The sequence below is a fragment of the Gymnogyps californianus genome, chromosome 6 (assembly GCF_018139145.2).
Source record: "Gymnogyps californianus isolate 813 chromosome 6, ASM1813914v2, whole genome shotgun sequence".
NCBI classification, from domain to species: domain Eukaryota; kingdom Metazoa; phylum Chordata; class Aves; order Accipitriformes; family Cathartidae; genus Gymnogyps; species Gymnogyps californianus.
The window spans coordinates 40,052,369-40,075,035 of NC_059476.1; the positions used below are offsets into that span (position 1 = coordinate 40,052,369).

At 39.3% G+C, this 22,667-nt stretch overlaps 1 protein-coding gene across 4 annotated transcripts in view; it reads left to right on the top strand.

Annotated features, from left to right (window-relative positions):
* The first annotated feature begins 8,969 nt into the window (after positions 1 to 8,969).
* PCDH15 (protocadherin related 15) overlaps positions 8,970 to 22,667 on the top strand; it is a 419,295-nt gene continuing 405,597 nt past the window's right edge. For all 4 annotated transcript variants that reach the window (XM_050898730.1, XM_050898731.1, XM_050898732.1 and 1 more), the window contains exon 1: positions 8,970 to 9,028. The gene's annotated coding sequence lies outside the window, so the exon portion shown is untranslated. The remainder of the gene's footprint in view (positions 9,029 to 22,667) is intronic.

The window sequence follows — 22,667 nt, forward strand, 5'->3', positions numbered from 1 at the left end:
CTAGCAGTTGAAAAAAGTATCTTTACTAACAGTTTTTTGTATTTATTCTGGAGAAATCCAGTGAATGTTTTTTCAAAGCGCTATAATACCAACTCCAGTAACATTTTTTGAAAGTATTAGTTTGTGTAGGAGGAGTAATTGTAACTCCTGTTACATTAGGCAGTCACTGTTACTTACCAGAATATTCCCCAAATATGTTTTCATACTACTGGACTGCTTGGTATACATGTGTATCTTTTTATTTCTAAGGATTGAATAAATGTTTTTGGAGCATCGAAAGGCACTTGGATAGACAGAATATCGCTGCACCAGGTGGAACAGGTTTGTTCCTTCCAATGGTAGAAGAGGAGAGAACTTGTTTTGCTTGGTATTCTCTGAAAATATTTTCTTCAGCCAGGCCAGCTGGATTGTGGGGGGGCTTTGTCTGCAATTCTTCAGCATTTAATGCTTGCCATAACTGATGTGGAAGTGATCTTTACTGCAGCTCAAGTGTGATTCATTAGTTTTTCTGATGATTGGAGCTGAGAGCCTACTGGAAGTAGTTACAGCTAATGGGAAGACCGGAGTCGATGGCCTCGCAGTTCAAATGCAACTTGCATCTTGTAATAGATGAACCTTTAGGGCTGTCCTATGATTGTTCTTCAGGATTGTACTCTTCCAGTCTAGAGGTGGGAATATGGCCGAAGCCTCTTCCTGGTGCTAGAAGCAAGAGGGTTATAATGAGTGGTGCTAGTTATTCACCTGAGCTTCATGAAGAGTGAGATCATCTGAGATACTGCATGTGTTAGCTGAACAGGATACTATGCATTTTCAACAGGAGGAGGGGACAGCACTTCAAATGATCTTTAAAAGCATTCCCCCCCCCCCCCCCCCCCGTTTTGCCAGCATTTACTTTGTCTGTGTTGTGCTTTAGAGAGCTCCTTTTCTTCCAGGAGCACGGAAACGTACTGATTTTTTTGTGTTAGCTGTACAGCAGAGGTATATTAGGGAGTTGCCATCATCATGTTGGCGTCTCTGCCTGTAATTTCTCGCTGTGCTCTTTTTCAATGGCAAAGGGAACTAAAAGATGGCAGATCCATCTCTCCAAAAGCAAGCTCTAGGGGATCAATATCCCCATTCATTGCATCTTTTAGGAAAGACCAGATGGAATTACTGCAGTGCTGCGCCATTTCTCCCTGAATAACTGGAGAAAATTAACAGTACCTTGAAATATAATGTATCAAAAAATGATGAGGCCTCCAGCAGTATGAATGTAGAAATCTTATCTGTGCCTGTCTCATAAGTCAGAGGTTCTGGAACTGTTCTGTGCAGAGTCCAGATCAGCTCCTCAGTATCTTGGATTAGGTTCATTAGGCAATATGACATTTTAATGCAGTCCAGTGGTTTTTCATAATTTTGATCAGATTGGATATGAAACAGTGGATTGATGAAGATCACTTTGGTCTGTAGGTGACATTGCGAGTACTGGACATATATACTGCATTTTCCATGGACTTGGTGTGCTTGCTTTTCAGAAGGTCCTTAAGTTTCTATTAGTTATGACCTCAAATCCTTTTTGTCAGGAAGCTGCAACTTGAGAAGAGGATGTGGTATTTTTTTTTCTTCATATTTTAGTGAAGAGAGATGTACAAGGATTTGGATTGCACAAAAGCAGAGGAACGTGAAGGGAAGGACAATAGATGTGAAAGGAATGGGAAGAATATGCAAAGATAAGTCATGTTGGAGGAGGATGAGGATATAGAGGAACATGAGGGGGAGAAAGAGAAGTAAAACCTGTGAATAAACACAAAAGCAGGCGGGGCCAGATGAATGCATTCTATTCCTCCACAAGAATGATACGAGGAAAGCTACGCAGCATTTGGCTCTGTGTGGCTGCTGGAAGCTAGATGGGAATTTTCCTTAACTGGAATGATTCTGTTTCATAATCTGTTTTGAAAATGACAGGAAAGCCATAGAGTTCACGCTATGTTATGGAGCAATACATTATCCTTTTAATGCAATTTCTTTGAATGTGTTGACTGTGTTAATATGAGAAGTGGAAAGGAAATTCAGTGTTTAGTGTCTAATATGTATAATACCTGCTTATGTATTTACTCTTGTCTGTGGGTAACTGAAACAGGGTTTTTTAATGCTTAAACAGGTTTGAAATACATCTATGCTATTGACCCAGATCAGCTGACTGTGAATAGTCTAGTGATTTCTAAGTATTAGAGTTAAAATATGTGTGTTATCTTTTCAGAAATAGTAAATGTTTTGTAAAATATGGTATTCTTTTATATATAAATTCGTTTTCCTTTATATACAACCTGGCTGAAATAAGTAAGCAGCTACGTAAAACATTTGGGTTTGCTCATGCCATTAACAGAGAATAGCTTCTCCAGGGAATTAGAAAAAGTATAAAACCGTTCATTGTTGTACCCATCTCTCCCTTGAAAAGTGTGATATACCCATTGCTTTTTTTGACTGTTTAGTGCCATGGGATCACTGCTTCTTACTCCGTCTTTCTAACAGTTTCTTCATCTGGTGCTTGGACCTCTTGCCCTACTCTCTCTCTTGAGAAGAATTTGGGAACTGGAGTGTTCTTTGTGTTTGGTGGAAGGAGAACTTTATTATCAGTATTGGTTTTATGTCACAATTGCAAGCAAGAAATGGGTCATATTTTCTAGCAGGAGTTTGGGAAAGAGGAGGGTTGCATTCTGCATGTTGGTACTAATAAGCCCTATAAAATTCCAGGAAAATTGTATTTCTTGTAAAATGTGGGTTACAGGAAGTAGCATAACATCTGTTTCTCTCCAGAAGAGGATTTTGGAGCAATTACTGCTATTTCTTAAAAAAATTATTCCCCTTTTGCTCAATTACTAACACTGAAATATCATTAAATAGACATAAATTCCTTGAAATACAGCACAATGTTTTTTAGTGATATTGAGGGTTTGAGAATATATAGGAATAAGTATGAGCTTATGGGAAAGGAAGAGCCAATAAAATTGCAGTTTTTTCTTACATGCCATACACTTGATATAAATTTCTGGATTACAGTTAATTAGTCATATTCAGTGATCAATATTTTATAAAATAAATGTAGAAAAGGTGGTGCTTTAGCAAGTTTTTGAGAGGCCAGCTAAATTTAAGAACAAAACTCTAGCTTTCTTCTCATAACAAGAATAGTAATAGTATTTTGTAAGTAATTGTAGAGAAAGGATGCAGGGTTTTTTTGCTCAGATGTTTTACATTAACATACATTATTAGCATACTTTAATATTATTGATTTAAAATTACATCTTATAGTATGTACCTTGAAATGTAGTTTCTTCTGTGATAAGTACTTTTGCAAGCCTGTTACTGCATGTATTACGCTTAAGGTTTTTTAGGATTTTGGGAGGGGAAAGAGGTTGGGGCTTTCTGTTGTTGTTGTTTAAAGGATAGGTCTAGGGTAAGTGACTGGCCCCACGAGTGTTTCAAAGCTGTTATGCTACTGTGAATCATTCCACTTACTGTACTCGAGAGATAAGGCATTGCTCCCAAAGTAACTTTTTATTATTGCAGCTATTGACATTTTGTCTAACACAGACAAGCAAACTGAAGAATCACACTCATCCAGGGCAGATGTGACTGGATATGTCATATTTTTTTAAGGAGTCCTGTGCAATTGTTTTCCATGTCAATAAATTAAAAATTTGCCGAGAAGCGAGTAACTACAGGTTGCTGATCCTAAAGTTTTATAGAGCCTCTGGCCTGTCAATAGAAATAGCAATCCTTCACTTTGAAAGCACAGGGTTTCTCAGTCTTTATGGCATTAGGCATATGTTAATGGCTTCTGTGTCCTAGCATACTGTCTTGTCTCATCCAAACTCTTGAGTAGTGCTAATGTAACTGACGGTATGATTCTTCCTCTTGCATTTCAGCATTTTTGATACGTTACTTCTTTTTTTTTTGGATTCTTAAGGTTAATGTTTGTACACATCTGCAATGTTTGCGTGGTGATTTCATCAGAGAACTTTCCCTGCTTGTTAAAGAAATAGCCTGGAGTCACATGCATGGATATTTATAGGGGATCGTAGCGGCACTAAGTCCATAAACTGTACAGACTGAAAGTCTTTTTGTATATTTTTTGTTATTTTCAGAATTTTAATGAAAATAACGCATATTCTCATGACGGCTTTAGTAGAATATGTACATACAATGCCATCCATGGCTGGCACTGACGTGCCTACTTTTTTCTTCTTTTGCCGCTTTTCTTCTCCAAAGCTGCTGAGGATGGGAATGCTCCTGCAGGAAGCTCAGGGGAGGATCTGGCATTAGTATTTCCGAGGAAGTGCCTGGGGAAGATGAGAATATTTGAGGTGGCAAGAGTTGAGTGGAAACTGGAATCGGTCAAGGTGACAGCTAAGTGGATGGTCTTCATTAGTTGTTGTTCCCACAGTTGCTTGCTTGCTCCTTACTAAAATTAGCAAGACATGCTGATGAGTGAGATGCAGCTTGGCAATATCTTCTTGAAGCAATAACCTGTAGCGGCAAGTCATGCTTTCAGCCTGGCTGTCTGTGCCTCAGTGTGGGATGGGAAAACAGCACTAGCTAGAAATTGGGGTTGGAAAAGGAAGAGGTTTTTTTTAAATGTAAGGAAGATAAATCAGTGCTTTGCAAAAATACCTTTTCAAGCCAATTTAAAATACTTTAATGGTATCCATGTGTTAAAAATGCACCTTCCATAGGCTGTTTAGCTTTGACTAACTGGTGTTTCTCAATGGAAGAATGTTCCAGTTGAGCATTCTTGTTTCTCTCTTTTTATAGAGAAGAGGAATGCGTATTCTTGCTGTAAATGACAAGCTTAATCAATCTGAGTATGCCATTTATCTAATTACAATCGGAGATTATTAGGTTTTTAGGTAATCCTTTAAATTAGATCAGAAATCACTTTGTCTTACAGCTTGATGATTCCTTTCAAATAGAGTTTTGTTTTCCTGTCTAGAAAAATGAAGTGTTCTGTAGTCTCACGTTCTGCTTTCAGATATTCCCATTGCAATTTCATGCCCTGTAGCTTCTGAGAAACTTTGATATATATTTTTAAGGCAATATGTGTTGTTCAAAGCACTATGTTCTGTATTTACATGAAGTTACTGAGTAAATCTTCTATACGGACGTTGCCAAGTGGCTTTGTGACTTACAGTGGAAGAAGTAGGTTGTTAAATCCTTGTTATATACCTGTTAGGTTATATACAGCACTCTGTGAGAAGCTCATTTGGAAATGCTTCTGTTCTTTAATGCTCTTTTATTGTTTCCTGTTCTGTGTGGTTTCTGCTTTTGCATGAAAACTATTTTGGTGAACTTAATCTGCCTCTCCCCACCCTTTCCCCCAAGATGAGAATGAGAAGGGTACAGCAAGGATGGCAACACTGATGCTACCTACCCCTTTATGTTGCTCTGCACAGCCCAAGTTCTCTCCCTGAGATAGTTTTAAGCTCAAACAACAGCTATTGCTTCCTTTCAGGATTTCGGAGCTGTGTGCAGTTCATGCAATATACAGTAGACTCCTATTTATAGCAAAGCTATTTTTCATGGCTTGCTTTGAGTGCAAATTGCACTTCCAATTAAGCACTACAGATCTCCTATACCATCTACCCGTGTTCCCCGTTCTGCCTCTCTAAAATCTGCTCTCAGTGGTCGGTTAGCTACAGTCATACCTCTGGGTTTCTACATGCGAGTTGGCTACATTCATAGTAATGTAATGTTTAAATTCCAGGACAGAGGCTCCTTCCTTTGGTTACTTTAATTCAAATTTACATTTAACATAATTCTGTTTTAATTTTTTTTTTTTAATTTCCAAAAATGAGTGCTGCTGTAAGTGCAGTATATCACAGTTGCTAATCACATACCATGCCTGCAGTTGTGAATCCTCCCACTGGGTAAAGATGCACTCATCTTCCCCCTAATTGTGATTAGTATTCAAATAGTACTGCAAGAAGCCATCGTTCCCCCTGCTCTGCACACTCGGGTCACAAAAGCAAGCTCACTTCTCCTTGCATGTTTCTCAGACCGTGGGGTTTGCATTTAAAAGGAGGAAAAAAAAAAAAAGAAAACCCCATGAATGCTTGCTGTTGCTACGGTGTTTTCTTTTTGAAATGAGAATGCTTGCACATCTTTTGCATCTTTTACCCAACCTATTGGTAACAAATGGAACATTTTTATGTGTTCTGTTACTGGTTTGGTTTGGGCTTTTGTTTTGGGGTTTTTTTTGTCTTTTGGGTTTTTTTTGTTTGGGCTTTTTTTGGTCAGGTGTTGATGCCACATATGAAACAGCTATTTCAATAAATCCTGTTTTGTCAGTTAGTAATTTTTGTTGAAGATCTAGGGGCATGGAAGCATGTGTTTGTTTTTGGGTTTCTGAGACCACTGATCAGTCAAGTACCTACTAATTTTGGACTGGATGTTCAAACATTTCTTTTCATGAGGGATGAACATACTGTAAGAGATAGCTGCATGTTCCCTGGAGTGTTTACAGTAGGTGATTTGTAAATTCTTGAATTCTGTTGTCCACAGGCTCCCTTTGTAGCCTGTCATTAGTACAAGACTTGAAAAGCTGGGTAAGGGAGATTAGCTCCCTTCCTGTTTCAGTCATTTCTGGCTACTGAGAGTGACACCAACTGCAGTGCCCTGCAGATGCCTCCATGAGGTGAATCAGTGTTTTCTATGCCTGGGGCTATTTTGGTTTGTAATTCTGTATATTCCCTGTAAAAACAAATTTGCAAAGGCATGGGGTGGCTCCTGAAGATAGGCAAGTCTTGAAGCTTTAGCAAATGTATTAGATGCAGTCTGATGGTGCAGCGCTGAGCTTCAGGTGCTACTCAGCTGTTTCCAGTTTGATTATTGGAGTTGTTGCTGCAAAGTGCTTTGGAGCTGTAAGTGAGCCAAATCATTGTAGTGCCATTAATTTCATTCCCGATATTGCCTTTTCAAAATACCAGGGTTTTTTGACTGCATTCCCATATCATGACTGGTTGATGCTGATATAAATTGCACAGCATAATCCATTGTCTTAGAGACTGTCAGAGTCTTCATCACAAAATGTCACCTTCAATTTTTCTTGACTGATCCAGCCCTAAGCCCCTGTTGATCATTGCCCAGTAGGTGGTGATACAGTTGCATTTAGCTTTGGGTTCTTGACAAGTATGCTAGGTTAATCGTAAGTTTTTAAAACTTTACCATTTTGGAGGGTTTTTTTAACTACAGTCATTTAACAGGCTGCTATTGTCTTGGTTGTAGGCACTGATGTGGAAAACATGTCTTAAAACCTAGCTATGCTATGTGAATGACAGCGACCTCAATTTATGACTCTTTCTAGGAAGACTGCACAGGCAGTTTTAGTCTATAGAGTGACACGGGCAATATTGCTTAGTCAGTTGTTCCATAAATTAATGAAAGCTTAAACTTTTCTCATTCTTGATATATTGCATTTAATAATCCCATTAATTCTCAAAGGCTAGAAAGAAACAAATGGCAGGTTTTCAAGATTTATAGTTTTGGCATTTACAGTCTGCAAATCCTGCTTTGTATTCTTGTATTTTTGGCAGAATTTTTAACCTCTGGGGAACTCAACAATTCTAAGTCATGCACTGACAAATTCAAAATAAAACCCAAATTGCCCGGGGGTTCTGGTAAGGACTCTTTTGATGCTCTTCTCTGGTTTCTGAGCTCTTAAGTCACCAGCTGCTTCTGAGCATTTCTAGTACTTGGTTACTCCGAAACACCAATAAAGCAAATATCAGCATTTTCATGAAAGTCTAAAAGTTCCAGAACTCATTGCTTTTAGAGAATGGGCCTGATTCCCATGAAAACCTCAGCAGCAGTTAGCTAAAAAAATCAGAAACTGCTGCATGGATATTATGTAGGCCTATTTGGGAAATCCAGATAAAATTGCTTTGTGCATGCTTTCCACTGGAATAAATGTATGAGCTTTACTGGCAGAAGAATTCATCTGTTGAACTCTGGCAATGTTTTCCAGTATGGATTAGGCCAGAAATACACAACAGAGTCAAACAGGCAATACTTGGGTTTTTTCATGTAGTAAGTGTGGCTGAGGGAAAAGGTGAAAATTGTTCCCTCAGCCTTTTGCCACAGAGTGAGAGTGAAATAGGAGCTGTATACAAAGGTGTAACAAGGCTTCACTTAAATTCAAGCACTTTAAGGTCTCAGACTTCATGTGGGAGTGAAGTGGCGGACAGGTGATGTGCTTATGAGTGAATTAATCTTGAAAATTTAAATGTTGCCATTTGTCATAGCGATTATCTTGTCCTCTTGATATAAAACCAACAAGATGGTTTAAAAGACTTTGGGGACAAGCCAGAGGGTGAATTTAAAGGTAAAGTTGCCCTCCATGCCTTTTAATGCTGCCAAAGCAGCATTAAAGTTTTGTGTTTCACAAACATCCCTCCATTTTTTGGACAGACGATTTGTCTGTTTGTTTTTGTCTCCTGATAGTTGATTCTTCTGGTTCCTAATCAAACTTTCTTGGTCAGTTTCTGAAGGTTTTAATTAAAAATTGCATAGTTATAAAAAAAAAATTTCCGTATTTCATACTACAAGCATAGTTGCTTCTCAGCTGCATTAAATCTAGAGCCATTTGAATATGTGCAGAAATTTTGTAATCACCTTGTAGCAAATGCAGTACTGAATCTCAGACTGCTCTTAGGAAGGGACTGACCAGTGAAGAAAATAAGCAAACCTTAAGTGCAGATTTGTAACCCTTGGAGATGAACCTGCTGAGCCATGTGAGAAGATAACTGCACCTGCGATTGACTGTGGTCTAAATGCCTGAAGTGTGGGAATGATACGCATCTGTGGCAGCTACACTCTCCTCCTCCCCTCCAAAAAACCCAAACCCCCTCATGTGTGGTGTGTAAGGCTTGATAGGGCTGCCTATTTAGCATTGAAGAAGGGAGAAGAAAGTTTAACTTCTTTAACATTGCAAGAAAGCTGCTTACAGCCAGAGTCAGAAACTGGGAAACTAGAATTCCTGCTGCTGTGAGGAAATGTAAGAATTTTTTTAAAACTCTGGAAGGTTTGGTTTCTGGTGAAGCGTGGGGTTTTGCTAGTGACTGTAACGGCAGGAGAGGAGAAAGAAGTGGTAGCCTTTAAAAAGAGATTTTGACTTTTGATTTTGTATGTATGTATGAGAAAATTGGGGAATGTAGATTTTTATTTATTTATTTATTTTTTAAAGTGAAGTTTTAAACACTACTGTGTTTACCTGAGTTGAAATTGCTTGGATTTCTTTTAAGGGAAGAGTAAGATTTCTGGCTGCAGACTACTTGGAATGTAGGTATGCATTATTCTTTCTTGAACTCTTCAGATCTGCTGTATTATTTGTTATTCTAGCATTTAGTAGTCAGACTTTTGTATGGAAATGTAAAGATGATGTAACAGCCTAGCTTAATTTGCATTTAGAATTTATAAATGTTGCTTAAGAAACTGGTTAAAAAAAAAAGGAAACAGCAAGCTTTTTTTGGTCTCTCCCCTCCCAACCTGAAATAGTATAGCACAGACTTCAAAGCAGTATGGATTCAACTTTTAATGAGCAAAATGGGATTGTTTCCAAGCTTTTTTTTACTCCAATGGCAAGCATGTTTTAATTTTTTTTCTAATTGGAGAACTGCAAGAGCAATAAAATGGTACCTTTTCTTCAGCTATTGTAAAATTAGGGTATCGGAGCAAGTTTGGGGATGTTACTTTACAGAGGACTTGTACAAAAAATGTAGAAAAATAAGAGATAAATTAAAGTGGGTCTCTGACTACTGCTTTTTCTACTTACAGTTTATTTAATAAAAAAGTTGATTTAAGCCAAATCACTGCATCCTATGAAAAGTATTTTCTCTAGTCTTAGCTGATATTTAATTTAGGATTTTTTTCCCCATATTTGAGGGAGAAAGATGCAGCTTTGATGGTTCTTATATGATGATAATGGCTAGAACTTGTGTATTTGGGATTGGTGAAACTTTCCTCTGCCCGTGTTGTGTCAGGGGCTGGAGAAGCCTCTGGTCCTTGGGCTTCACCTCTGTATAGGTGAGTACTGTGGAGACTGGCCTCGCTGAAAACATCTGTGTGTATGCAAGTTTTATGGGCATTTCTACTTGTCTTTTACATATTGGTGAAGGGAAGTTCAGAGATTATCAGGGTCTCATTCGATTACAATTTGAATCAATAGGAGAGACCTTGCTGACTGCAGTGACTATTTTCTATGTGCATACACACATATATATTAAGCACACAGGTGCGTACACACAGGGCCAGGCATTGCTTGTGTCACCAGTAGTCTAATTATATGTGTATAGCCTCCTTTGACCTCGTAGTGTTGTCAGATGTATAAGTAGCTGCTGTCAGAGATTTTCAGGAGTGAAGGCTTCAGGTGTTACTGTGGCAACATGGTTACTTTAGTTCCTTGAAGAGGAAGAGCAACTTAAATTGAACTTAAATTGAACATGATGAGAACACTGAGATTAGTGGCTGTAATATGCAAGAAGATACACTTCAGCTGACAGTACCTCCATCCTGTTCTTAAGCCTTGAAACTATCTTTGCTGTTTTGAACAAGTGACATAGAGCGTGATGTGGGTAAGGAGGAGTGGTGAGAAAGGGGTGCATTTAAAATGGACATTTTACGTTTGGATGTTTCTCACAGCCTACAGTTCCTCACAGGTACCTGCCAATATCCAGGTTTTAAGCCTTTTGCTTATAAGAAAATACTGCTTACGGTTTGTAGGTGCCCCAGTCGTACGAGTACTGCGATGCCGTTTGCGAGTACTTAGGCCGCTGTATCGGTGACGTTCGTGTGGCGGGTCCGGCCGGGCTGGCGTTAGCGCCGCTTGTGCCTGCTCAGGCGGCGGCAGCTGGGGAGGGCGGGCGGCTGAGGCGCCACCTCAGAGACCCTTCCACCGCAGCGGCCGCTAGGGGGCGGGCGGGGACAGCCGGCCCTAGCCGGCCAATGGCGCGTTCCGTTCCGTATGAGGTCACGCTCAGCAGTTAAAAAGGGCGGGAGGGAGTTGCTGCTGAGGTGGCTGCCGGGGCGTCTTTTGCCTTGGGGGGTGGCGGTTGGCGAGTGCCCGCGCTTCGCTTGGCGGGCTTTGGTTTGTTTCTTTCTCTCTCTTTCCTTCTCCTGATAAAACATCTTTATCTCAGCCTTCGAGTTCTCTCACTTTTGTTCTTTATGTTTTGTCCTGCCCTGCTGGAGGGGGGGAGGTGTACGAAGAAAGACAAACTGGAGAGGCATTGACTGGTAGCTAATAATTTGCCTTCTTAACTTGACCTGATACCAGTATGAAATGTGGTAAGTTACTAGTTTCTGTATTAAAACCTTCTTAGGGCTTTTAATTTTTACATCTGTGATAGTGTTAACTGAATGTAATTTAAGTCTTAGAAATGCCAAACTCTTCAGAAATGGAATAGTAGCACATACACCTCTGTGCAACCTGCACGTGTATAAATTACCCAAAAGTATGGCAATGTAATTCAGCAGTATAGTTCTGAAGTTTTCTCAAAGAACACTGTAGGAGACTGTTAGAAACATGGGTTTATTAAAGGAGAGAGTTGCAAGAGTTTCTGTAGGTAATTAGGTGAGTCTTAGATAATATATGCATGAACTCACATCAAAATGTTTCCTCTAAGAAGTTTTCAAACCTGCAACTATCAATATGACTAGCAAGAGATGACAAGGTAATAGCAGAAAAATCTGTATATATATTTTTTTGTCTAAAATACTGTATTATGTTCTGAAGGAAGTGCAGTCTGTTCAGTATAACATATGCGTATTTATGTTTATAAACTTCCCACAATGTTGTGGTAGAAGCACGGGACTACGCCTGTAAGCAGAGTGGGTGATGGCAGTGTTTGTTCCCAGCTCAGTCTGAGAGCCCTGGAAGTACCTTGTCTTACCCCTGATTTGGAAATGAAGTGTCAAATATGCCTGCTTTGGTTTATGACAAGAAATGTGCATTGAAATACTGTTCTCTAGTGAGATAAATTGGGACTTGTATGAGGCTGTAAACGAAATGTGAAAACCAGAAGTGTATAGCTTGGACCTGTGTATGGGTTCTCTCTTCCCTCTCCAGCATTCCCACAAAAACCTAATTAGTATCTTTGAGAAATAACATAATTTGCCTTAAAAAAACCCCAAAACAAAAAACAACCCAACTTCAATTACTCTGTTACTTTAATTAGTGGGTTGGGTTTTTTGGTTTTACTGAGAATAACACGTTGTGAAAAGGAAATACCTATATGGTAGTTGTCTTTGATTTTATTTTGTGCAAACCTAATTGGATCTGCTAATTTAAATCTCATGCAACTAGGCTAAAGTAATAATAGTCATACTGCAAACTGTATAGCAGTGCCAGCTAGGATTTGTTGTGTGGATCTTCTTTCCTGTGAAAATAAGGTACTGCTCTAGAAAAGCCAGAACTAAAATACTGTTGTCTTTTTTTTTTTTTTGTCAGCTTACATCTGTGTTGGTTTTCTTTAACACAGTTTTAATGATGTATTATTTCAAATATCCCCTTGTAGCTGCAATATGAAGTATAAGAATGCTGAAAACTAGTGTTTCTGCTTACCTGTTTTTAAGTAGGTTCCATGTTTAGTTAGGGGTATTTACGAAGTCTTATGTGAAGGTACAGATCATTTTATTTCCAAAGTCTCTAGTATTAGGGAAACCTTTGAAGTGGATATTCCTTCTGCCTGTAGAAATGGATGTAATGCTTCCTTCTTATCACAGATTCATATAGCTTCTTTTCAGGATTTTTGTTGTGCTGCTTCTACAGCATTGATCTTTCTGTATTTTCAATACAGTTGCTCAGGTTGGTTTGGGGTTTTTTTTATTATTATTATTATGTCATACCCAGCTGCTGTTCTCTTACAGTATTTTTTCCAGCTTTCTTAATTTTACTATAAATATTTCTTCTTTTCCTTGAGTTACATCTCTGCTTGAATTCTAGTCCATATTTCCTTGTGAAGAGTATCTGCCTAAGTACGCATTTGAATTACTTCACTTACCTCTTGCCAAGGTTCTTGTGCTTCTGTGAGCTCAGGCACGTGGATGCTTCCTGCTTCAGATTTCGGGCTGAATATGTTTTATAGGTCTCGTCCTATTACTGTCCTTGGTAATGTGGATCTGTCTTCCCTGATCCAAAAAGCTTAAGACTGTCTTGCTTTAAGGCTCCTGGCTCTTGTGAACTTTCCCTGTAAGGTGATTTTTGAGAAAAGGTAAAGAAAAAAAAAAAAAGGAGGGGAAGAAAATGTATGGGGATTATTTTTAGGAACATACCATCCCTTGAAATAGCAGCTGTCCATCAATGCAGAAGTAAGTGCATTAACCTCAGATTAATCCACGTTCATTTACTATGTTATGTATCTGTGACAAGAGGAACAATTGTATTTTTGAACATGTCTGATTTTGTTCACTGCACAAAAGAAAGAGAAGAGATGGAGAAGTCCAAACTTTTATTCATTTTCATAAAAGAAAATGTATAACCCACACTCCTAAGAGACATTTCTGAGGGCTTGTTTCCTGTTTCTGTAGATAATACACAAATTAGCTGGTCATAATGCTTGAAGTGAGCGAGTACATAATATGCTCATTGCAGTGTAGGAGACCTTGGCCAGGAAGTGATCCTTTTTTCTGTTCGTCAAAAGCACATCCCTTCCAGAAGAACAATAGTTTGCATGTGAAATGGATTGTGGCTTGTGGAAGGGGGTAAGATCTGTTCCTCTTTTATATCTGTTCTTGGCTTGTTGTGAGTGTACAGAGCAGATAGGAGTGTGTACTTTGCATTTAATTAGAAAACGCCAAACATCAGCTGCTTTATATATCATGTTTTCAGTTAATGTGTTGTGATATACTACGTGTAGAGGTACTTGTAAATAAAGCAAGGAAGAATTCATGCTTTTGAAGCTCTTTTTGCAGATGGGGAAAACTCAGCTAACCTAAACATAAAAAGTTTGAGAGCTATGATTACTTAGTTAAAAAAGCTCTTCAAATACAGACTATCATCTAAACATCTAAAATCCACAAACATTTGCTGCCAAGAGAAAGCTTTTTTCTTTGAATTTTGCTGGTTGAAAATGCCATATGAATAGTCTCTCTCATCTCTCAATGATTCTCATGATAGCAAAATGGAGGAATATAGAAGATGCATGGTAAGGGGGAAATGGTTGCAACTGGAGACTAAATGGAAGGGATTATCCTTTTAACAGGGTTTGTGTGTGTGTGGCTGATTCTTGGTATTATGCATGTGTACGCTTTCTTGCACTGCAGTCGAGAACTTGGGGCAGGGGGGAGCATTTCTACGTAGTCCCCCTAATCAGTGTTTACCCCAGTGAAGATACAAGAACATCTATGACCTGAAAAACAGTGTCATTGTCACATCTTTGAAGTGCAAAATACACTGTTTACAATTAATATATACATGTAACTCTTTGTGAGGGAGAGACAGATTCCTGGCAACAAATACATTTATTAATTTCAGTGGTTTTACTTTTCTTGCAGCCTTCGGGTTTGATTTGGTGTGTTTGTGACAGTGTGTGGTTGTTTATATTCATAAGCTGCTTAACTGGCAACACATTCAGACAGCCTAAATTATCTTGAAGTCCTAGAGCATTGTGTGATGGTGGTGGTTTCTCTAAAGTTGTGACCTATCTCCTTGCTGTCCTCACTAGTTACTGCTTACCAGGAGAGTTGTCTTCCCTTTTCCTGATACTCCTTCTCTTCCTCAAGACTCCTGCACCTTGGTGGAGAATATACCCCTATAGTAGGAACCCAGATTGCAGCATACTTCTGCAACCGTTTGTTTGATTTCTGTACCTCCAGGGCAACGGAATTCAGATTCATCCACTTGACTAGAAGATTTAACAAGGAAAATTCTGTTTGTTCCACAAGGTGAGGAGTTATGTGATTGATTGCAAAGCTACAAAAAAACAAATTGAGAAAACACAACCTTATGATATGCCTGACCATCATCTCTGTTGTCTTGTACCTATCACTTTGGATTTCTTAGTGTCATGTTTTGTCTGTGGAAACCCAGAAAGTAGCTTGCTTTCACTACAGGCCCCTGGGTACTCAGAATTGTTCTCTCGTTCTGAAAAGAAAACTTTTTTGGTTCTTCCTTCCTTCAAGCATCCAGCTTTTGGATTTATACTGAATATGACTCTGTTAAGTTTTCTGGTTTTTTTCCTCTAGTGTTGTGCTTTGAGATGCAGAATTAAAACACATGGGATGGCTTCCCTCTCTCGGGAGCTTCTTTGAATGTGTTTTGCTATTCTGGGTATATTTGGGCAAAACTGGATCATAGTAGCAGATATCTACAATTCATATGACTGATCTAACGACGTAGGCTGAACCAGTTTCAATGAAAATGCTGCTGGACACAAATGTTTTGTGATGAAGTATTTGTACCTGTAGCCTGATGTGTGTTTATGAAAGAATAACTTGTGCATGTCCATACTTACTAAATACACAGTAATGGTGTATTAGAATATATAGAGTAAAGAAAACTAGGAGTCTTGAGCAGTGGATGATAGCTGCTGAGAGGACAGTTCCCCTTTCTTTTCTCTTTATCTGTGTCAGAGGTTTGTGTGGTTTTGATTTTTTGGGTCCCTCCCTGCTAGCATTCCTGCCTTCCTGCAGTGTTCATGATACTTTCTTCACTGGGCAGCTCCCTCTGCAGCACCTTGTGTCTTCAGCTGCACCTTGGTAGCTCTTGTGGGGTAAGGTAGAGGCTGGATGACGTTTTGGTTCTTTATCTGGTGCCCCGCAAATCAACGAAGAGTAGCCTGTGGGTCCCCCTGTTCTGTGCATTGCTCTTTGCACCATTTTGCTTTAGCTGGTGAGAACCTAAGTTCTGCGTTTCCAAATGGAGAGGCATCTCTTATGTTCCTTCAAAGCACTGGAGGGAGATAAATAAACTAATAGTTCATTTTGATGATCTAAAGATTGGTAGGTTTGATGCCAGAGGAGATAGTAACATCTTCCTATGACTTCACTGTGGATCCCTGTATTAATGTACAACAGAGCCAGCACTTTATTTTTAGCTTGTATTACTAAGAGACAGGTACTGCTGAAAACTATGTATTGGTTTTCTACCCCTTACCCATCCCATAAATTAACCTTAACCATGTTATTTCTGTTAATTCCTGGAACGTAATTACTGAAGAGCTGAATTCTGGTGGCTATTACAGTCTCTCTTGGTAACCTCTAATGGAAGTCGGGGGAACCTTGCTTTTATTATGGGAAGTGCAAAGTGCCTGCTTATAATCACTGATTGCCTGTAATTTATCTGCTTGGGCTAGTTTCAAGCAGCTCTGGTGGCAATGTCTGAACTATTTCAGGATTTGTTAAATGTCCTCCAGGTGAAGTATATTGTAAAATTCAAATAATTAGGAAGATTGAGTGGTTTTGCTACAACCCTTGTTTGCCAAACTCATCATCAGTCTGTTGAGATGAGGAGAAACTGGAAATTGGGCCATCTAAATTGGATGGTTTGTGCATATGAAAAGGGTAAAGAACCAGATGGAGCAGGGAAATTGCATATTGGAAGCTCCCTGTGTATACCTGTGACTTTCACAGTATTGTAGCTCTTATTCAGAGCCTATGAAGTTTAAAACCGAGATAAAATTATATTTTAATACTTAAAGCTTTAAAAAGAAGCGCTATGGAACACCAATGCACTTCACACAAGCGGGAAGAAAAATAATAAGAAAAAAGAGAAAATTAATAATTTGCAGGGTAACATTTTTGATCGAGGCTGATTTGTGTCCCTCTTTGCCACCCTTGGGTAGAGCTCAGCTGAGCTGCTGGTTCTCCGAGGGCCCCTGTACCCACTGCCTTGTGTTGAGGGGGTTTTGGCTTAGGCGGCATTTGTATAATGAAGTTATATTGGCCATCTCTCTGTGTAGCAGCATGTAAACTGTGAGAGGGAAAACCAGAGCCAGCTTCTATTGCAGGCTGTGAACCAGAATACCAAAACAAGAAATGCAAACATATTTCCTAGACTCCAGTAAATTCTCTTCTGATGCTAATACTTCTAATAAAGACAGATCTATGAAAAATTAATTCTTTTTATTTGGAAACAGTTTTAGTGCTAGAGGGCCTTTATTCTTGCAGTCACATGTGTAACAAAATATAATGGCTGGAATTTCAAATTGTAAATAAGCTGTAAATATTTTACTGAAGGTAATCAACTATTGAAATAAATTAGCAAGGGACGTTATAAATTTCCTGTCGCTTAGAAAGTATTCCTAACTAGAAATCTTTTTAAAACATCTCATGCTTGAGCCACAGCTAGTTGGAGTTACTGTGGGCATTGCTTAGTTAAATAAAATTGCCTGTGTTGTGCATGATGGGAGCGAAATGTTCTGTGTGATGTTAAAATGTGAGTCATGGGAGTGGGCCCAGTGTAAAATAAATAAACATTTGCTTATTGGCTTTTGGTGGGTTCAGGAAGGTGCTTCTGGCTATGCAGTCAGGAGTGCTTCTGTTGCTGTACCTGGAAGTATGGAATAAGGAAGTTGATTTAATGGCATGTGCATTATGTTAGAGATTTAATCCTAGTAGCAATAAGTTTTGGATTTGATTTTTTTTTTTTTTAAATTCTATTTTTTTTTGTGTTGGGGTATATTTTTATGAGATGAAAAAAAATGTAGATGAGAAATTAAATTGTCAGGGGGCCGTGAGAGCCAGCAGCTGGCTGGGGCTGGGGAGCCAGGGAGGTAAACAGGGCTTGCAGGGCCTTGCCAGCCAGGGTCTGTCCCAGGGAGCAGGGCAGCCCTGAGGCCAGGTCATCTAGCACCTCTGTGGGGATGGGGCATGTCCTGGGTCTGCTGGGGCCCAGTGCCTGTGACAGGGCTGGAGACTGGCAGCCTACAGTGTTGCAGGGGCAGGGCTGAGGGCCCGGGGGCAGTGGGGAAGCCTGGATGAGCCTGATCAGGAACAGTAAGGCCATTTGGTGCCCTCTAGGCTGTGACAGAACTGTGGTGAGGATGCACTTTTAAAAGTATGTGGAGAGACTCATGTTCATGTCTTTATAAACGTCAAATACTGCTGCTGTTTTTTCCTAGTGACCTGTAAAAGGATTTGCTTCTGATAGTACAGTGTTTCCATATGACCACTCCTTAGCTGCACTCAACAGTCCGTGTTCAAGAGAAGTATAACTGCATTCTTAGCCATGCTTGCAAACAAGTTCTCCTCATGCTTTCGTTTCAGGATGGCTTGCTTTCTCTGTGATGGCAGAGCATGATGTATGTAAGAAGAGTTTTAAAAGATCATTTGTTTTGGAAAAGGTTATTTGTGTAATCTGTGTTGACTTGCTTCTGTTCTTTACATAGGACACTAGGGAAGTGATAAATCGAATACCATATTGAATTTCAAACAGATTCTTGATTTAGAGGGGAAAAATAACACAGTTTGGATGATAGTACAGGTCATAAGCAGTGTTTTTACTTTTAAATGTTGATTAGTTAAGCATTTTTTAAAAATAATGTTGCATACGTGTTTAGGAGTAGATTATGAACAGCTTGCCAACATCAGTTTAGTATTTATTTCATGATTTCTGAGAAGGGATATCAAACGGAAGAATTTTGTTGCTAAATTACTGAAGGCTATTTGTCATACTTTTGAAATACATTATGACAAATATCTATCTGAAGTCATACAGTCATCAACTACAAGTGGATTGTTCTTCTTGCATGGTAGCTTATTTAAAAAAATGATTGTAGAATTCATCTGAGTCTTCAGTAGAAGAATTGGACTGTTTTGGCATAACTAAGTCACAACTTGAAAGCTTATGGGGAAAAAAACAATGCAGAATGTTGTTTTCCTTGTGGAATTTATGTTAATATACTTCCAGTTCTGGAAGGTGGTGGAAAGCCCAAGGTAACACCAGCCTCACTATGATAATGTTCTAACGCAAAGCCACAACAATTCTCTTTGACATCTGCAGGTAACTATTAGTTACAAACCATGAAATATTTAATGGGACCTTCATTAGTATTTGGGAGGTTACCAATGAATATAAAAAGTTAAAATAAAAGCGTCTTTTTACAATATTAACAAACCAAAAAAAAAAACTTTGGCCCGTTGTATGTCATGCTACAAGCGCGCAGCTCTGCGTGTCTCACTCTGAATTGCAGCAGAACCTATGGAATAAGCTTTCTGAGGGGGAGAGTAAAGGAGTCATTTGGCCTAAAGCTAATTCCGTGTAAGGAGAAGTTTGAGGTGGTACATGGTTAGTGGTTCTGGTGGAGGACAGAGAGGAGACCTGTGTTTTTCTCTTAATGGCTGTAAGTCTTAATTCCTTTTTCTCCACTGAAGCAACACTGCACACATAAAACCTTACAAGCAAGCCAAATCCAGTGACTCTACTACAGTCTCTTCTAGTCTGGACACTTTTATTACTGTTTTCTGGCAGTCTGAGGGAGAGGCTGTGTGCAACCTGTTCTGGTGGTTGAAGTTTGAGATAATTATCATGAAGTGAATACAGAATGAAATAGTTGTTCTTTTGCACAGAGCAGCTGAGTAATGTACTTACAAGTACCAGTCTTGCTTAGTAACTCACCTGAGGCTTGTTGGGCTTCATGGTCTTCATCTTAATTCACAACTGCAGTTTGCCACAGAAATCAAGTGTGAAGGCCATGCAGATCACCTTGATGAGACCTGGATGGGACTGGGTTGTGTCCCTGTGGTCACTGCTGCTGGCAGGCAGAGGACAATTCTCTCCAACTAAAAAGAGACCACAGAGAGCAGATGTGTCTCAAATGAAGCTACTCAATTTTTCTCCTTTGCCCACGTGTTATTTTTGTTTGAGCTTTACTTGGCTGTTTTCCCTTGTGTACTTGTGCATGAAGTACCGCCAGAACTACAAGGAAAATGGATGGATTTGGCTGCCTTGTGACACCCTGTTCTGCAGTTTTTCTCACCACTGGACGGTTAAATATATATTGAATGTTACAGAGCACAGCCAGGAAGGGTGATATGATCCATTCCTGGGAAAGGAGCCGGTCATGCTGTTACAAATATGATTACCACCAATCTTTATGATGAAAATGAGCAACGCCACATTTGCTGACTATCCAGTCTTTCCTGCCAGTTCTTTCTGAATCATCAGCTTTTGAAAAGAGCAATAAAAATTGTACAAAGATCTAACTTTCACAGATAATCGTCTTCAAGTGTGACAGTTGTCATCTCTATTCCCTTATCTTTGAGGCTAGATAGAGATGTGTCTAAATTGTTGACTTTTCCACTGCTCTCAGAATGAGTCATGGCCAGAATTGAAAGCAAAACGGTTAGAAGCAGGGTAGTTAGTTTTGTGAGTCATTTTGGGGGGGAATGATATTGCTTTAGACAGCCTCCTGGCCTTTGGCCAGTAGGTTGCTCTGTGGTAAGATGTAAGAGCAACCTATACCATGTAGTTGGACCCAACTGTTGCTTCTTGGGTGTCAGATGTTTGAAGGATCATCTCAAAGTGGTTCTTTCACACAGTCTTGTACACTGTGAGAGGAAAACCTCTCATGTTTTCACTACCTGCTGATCAGTGAAACCTGTTCTAAATGTAGATTCTTTCTCATGGTGTTCATTAACGAATCTTTCTGCATTGGACAACATAATATTCGATAGCTGCTCAAAGGAAATCTGTATGTCCAGTCTCTCTGCCTCTCTCCAAGGTTGTCACTGGTTAAGATTTTATAAATGCTTTTGTGGGTGTCCCCTAAGACTGTGTTTGTTATTTGTCAAATTAACATTAGGTTCCTGCCTTGCAGTGCGAAAACTTGATTTTTATTTTTTTTTAACTCTGAATTTTTAGTGTGCTATCCATGAGCTGGATAGGAAGACAAGTGAAGTTCACTGTATCAAAGATAAGTGTTTTGGTGTACTTGGTTCTGCAGTTGCTGGTGTGGGATAAATAGGAAGGGAGGAGGAAAAAGGGCAAAATTAAATATACTTAGAAAGGTGAAGTGCTGACTGTAGCTATGGAATAAGCATTGTATGGGGAAGGTAAAGGGAATCTGATCTTGAGAAAACTGGATTAAAACTATAACTTGTGTAAGGGCAAGATAGTTCTTTAAGAACTACTGGCTATTAATGTAGTGATTAAGATCAATTGCTGTTGACTAATGGGAGCTGTGAGTCCTTATTGCTTATGGCTAGTTTGGAGAAATTACCTGTAAACATCTAGTGGGAAATAACTGCGAATGCAGAACAGCGATATTTGTTTCAGTTTCTTTCAGGTCTGTCATTCAGTGTCTACTTGCCTCAGAGAGATTTGCAAGTAAAGAAATTGAGCGGTGTGTTCACCTTCCAGCTGTATGTGTTGCTTAGGGAATGCCTGAATGGTAGTTCTGGTGTTATTACTTGAGCCTGAAAGTCACCTTTTAAATTCCTAGCAATTTGAAACTGCAGAAATGTGTGTTTCCAACTCAGAATGAGTAATATTACTCTGAATTGTTTATTGTTGCTACTCTGGATTTTTTTCGTAACCATAGAGTGCAGAATCCAGTAAATCCTCTTTTCTATTTACCCTCGCTTTGTTGAACAAGGTGATTCTACTATTGCAAGCTTGCAGTATTTTACCAGCATGTGGTATCAGAGAGCAATGTCAGATCCTTTATCTCTGTGTTATTTGTGAGACAAGGAAAGAGCTACTAATTTTTTGAGCAGACTGTCTGAACGCTTCTCTTGTCCTTGCTCATTGTGTCCACAGAGATTCAAAGCAGCGTCACTGTATCAAGTGGGCCAGGGGGGTGGTGGTTTAGAACAAAGTCAGTGAGTTACATTTTCTTAATAGGTTCAGATGATTCAGCCTGGAACATGAATCACACTGGACAGTGATTTGGATGTTTCTAGGGGAGTAAGAGCCAAGTAATTTTAGTTTGCCCCAGAGGCTAAATTGATGTACAGATTAAGTTCAATTAAAATTTTTTTCACACTCCAACTATTCATTTTTCTTGTTCTGACAGCTTTATTTACTGTGTGCCCAAAAGGTCTGCCACCATGGACCACTTTGGCATCCTATCAAGAGCCTGAAGGCAGCACCTAGTTGACATGTGCTTTGTATAAAAGCATGTATGGATGGACTATGTGCTTTTCGATTTACTTAAATTAGAAGATATTGCTGGTGTCCCTGTCCCTCTGAAAGCTGGTTAGTAACACTGTAAATCTGAACTTACCTTGAGTTTTCAGGGGGAGGAGCTTTCGCACCTTGTGGGCCATAATGTGTTACAGGTTCTGTTTGTGTTGCTTGGTGTCTGTCAGTTGCAAACCCAGGCAAGTTGCCTCTGTAATTGAAGTTTTTAATCATCAAGATGATTAAAAAGGTTTTTCTGGTATTCATTTCAGTAGAAAAACTTGCTGCATATTGGACGCACGTGGAATTGCAAATGTTTGAGCTTTTGTTTCTTGTTTATACGGGTATATATTGTTGAACTGTGTATAAAACTTTGTGGAAGGATTTCTTGATTTGTTTTGCACATCTAAAATTTCTCCCACGATGGAGATGTTTACTTGATACTGTGCAGCAAACTTTCAATAGTGTGCCACTATGTGCTTAGATGAGACACAGGAAAGTACTTGTGGCACAGAGGAAGCCGATTCTTGTTGGGGACAGCTGGAGATGCAAGTAGATCAACTGCTGCTTCTTTGCA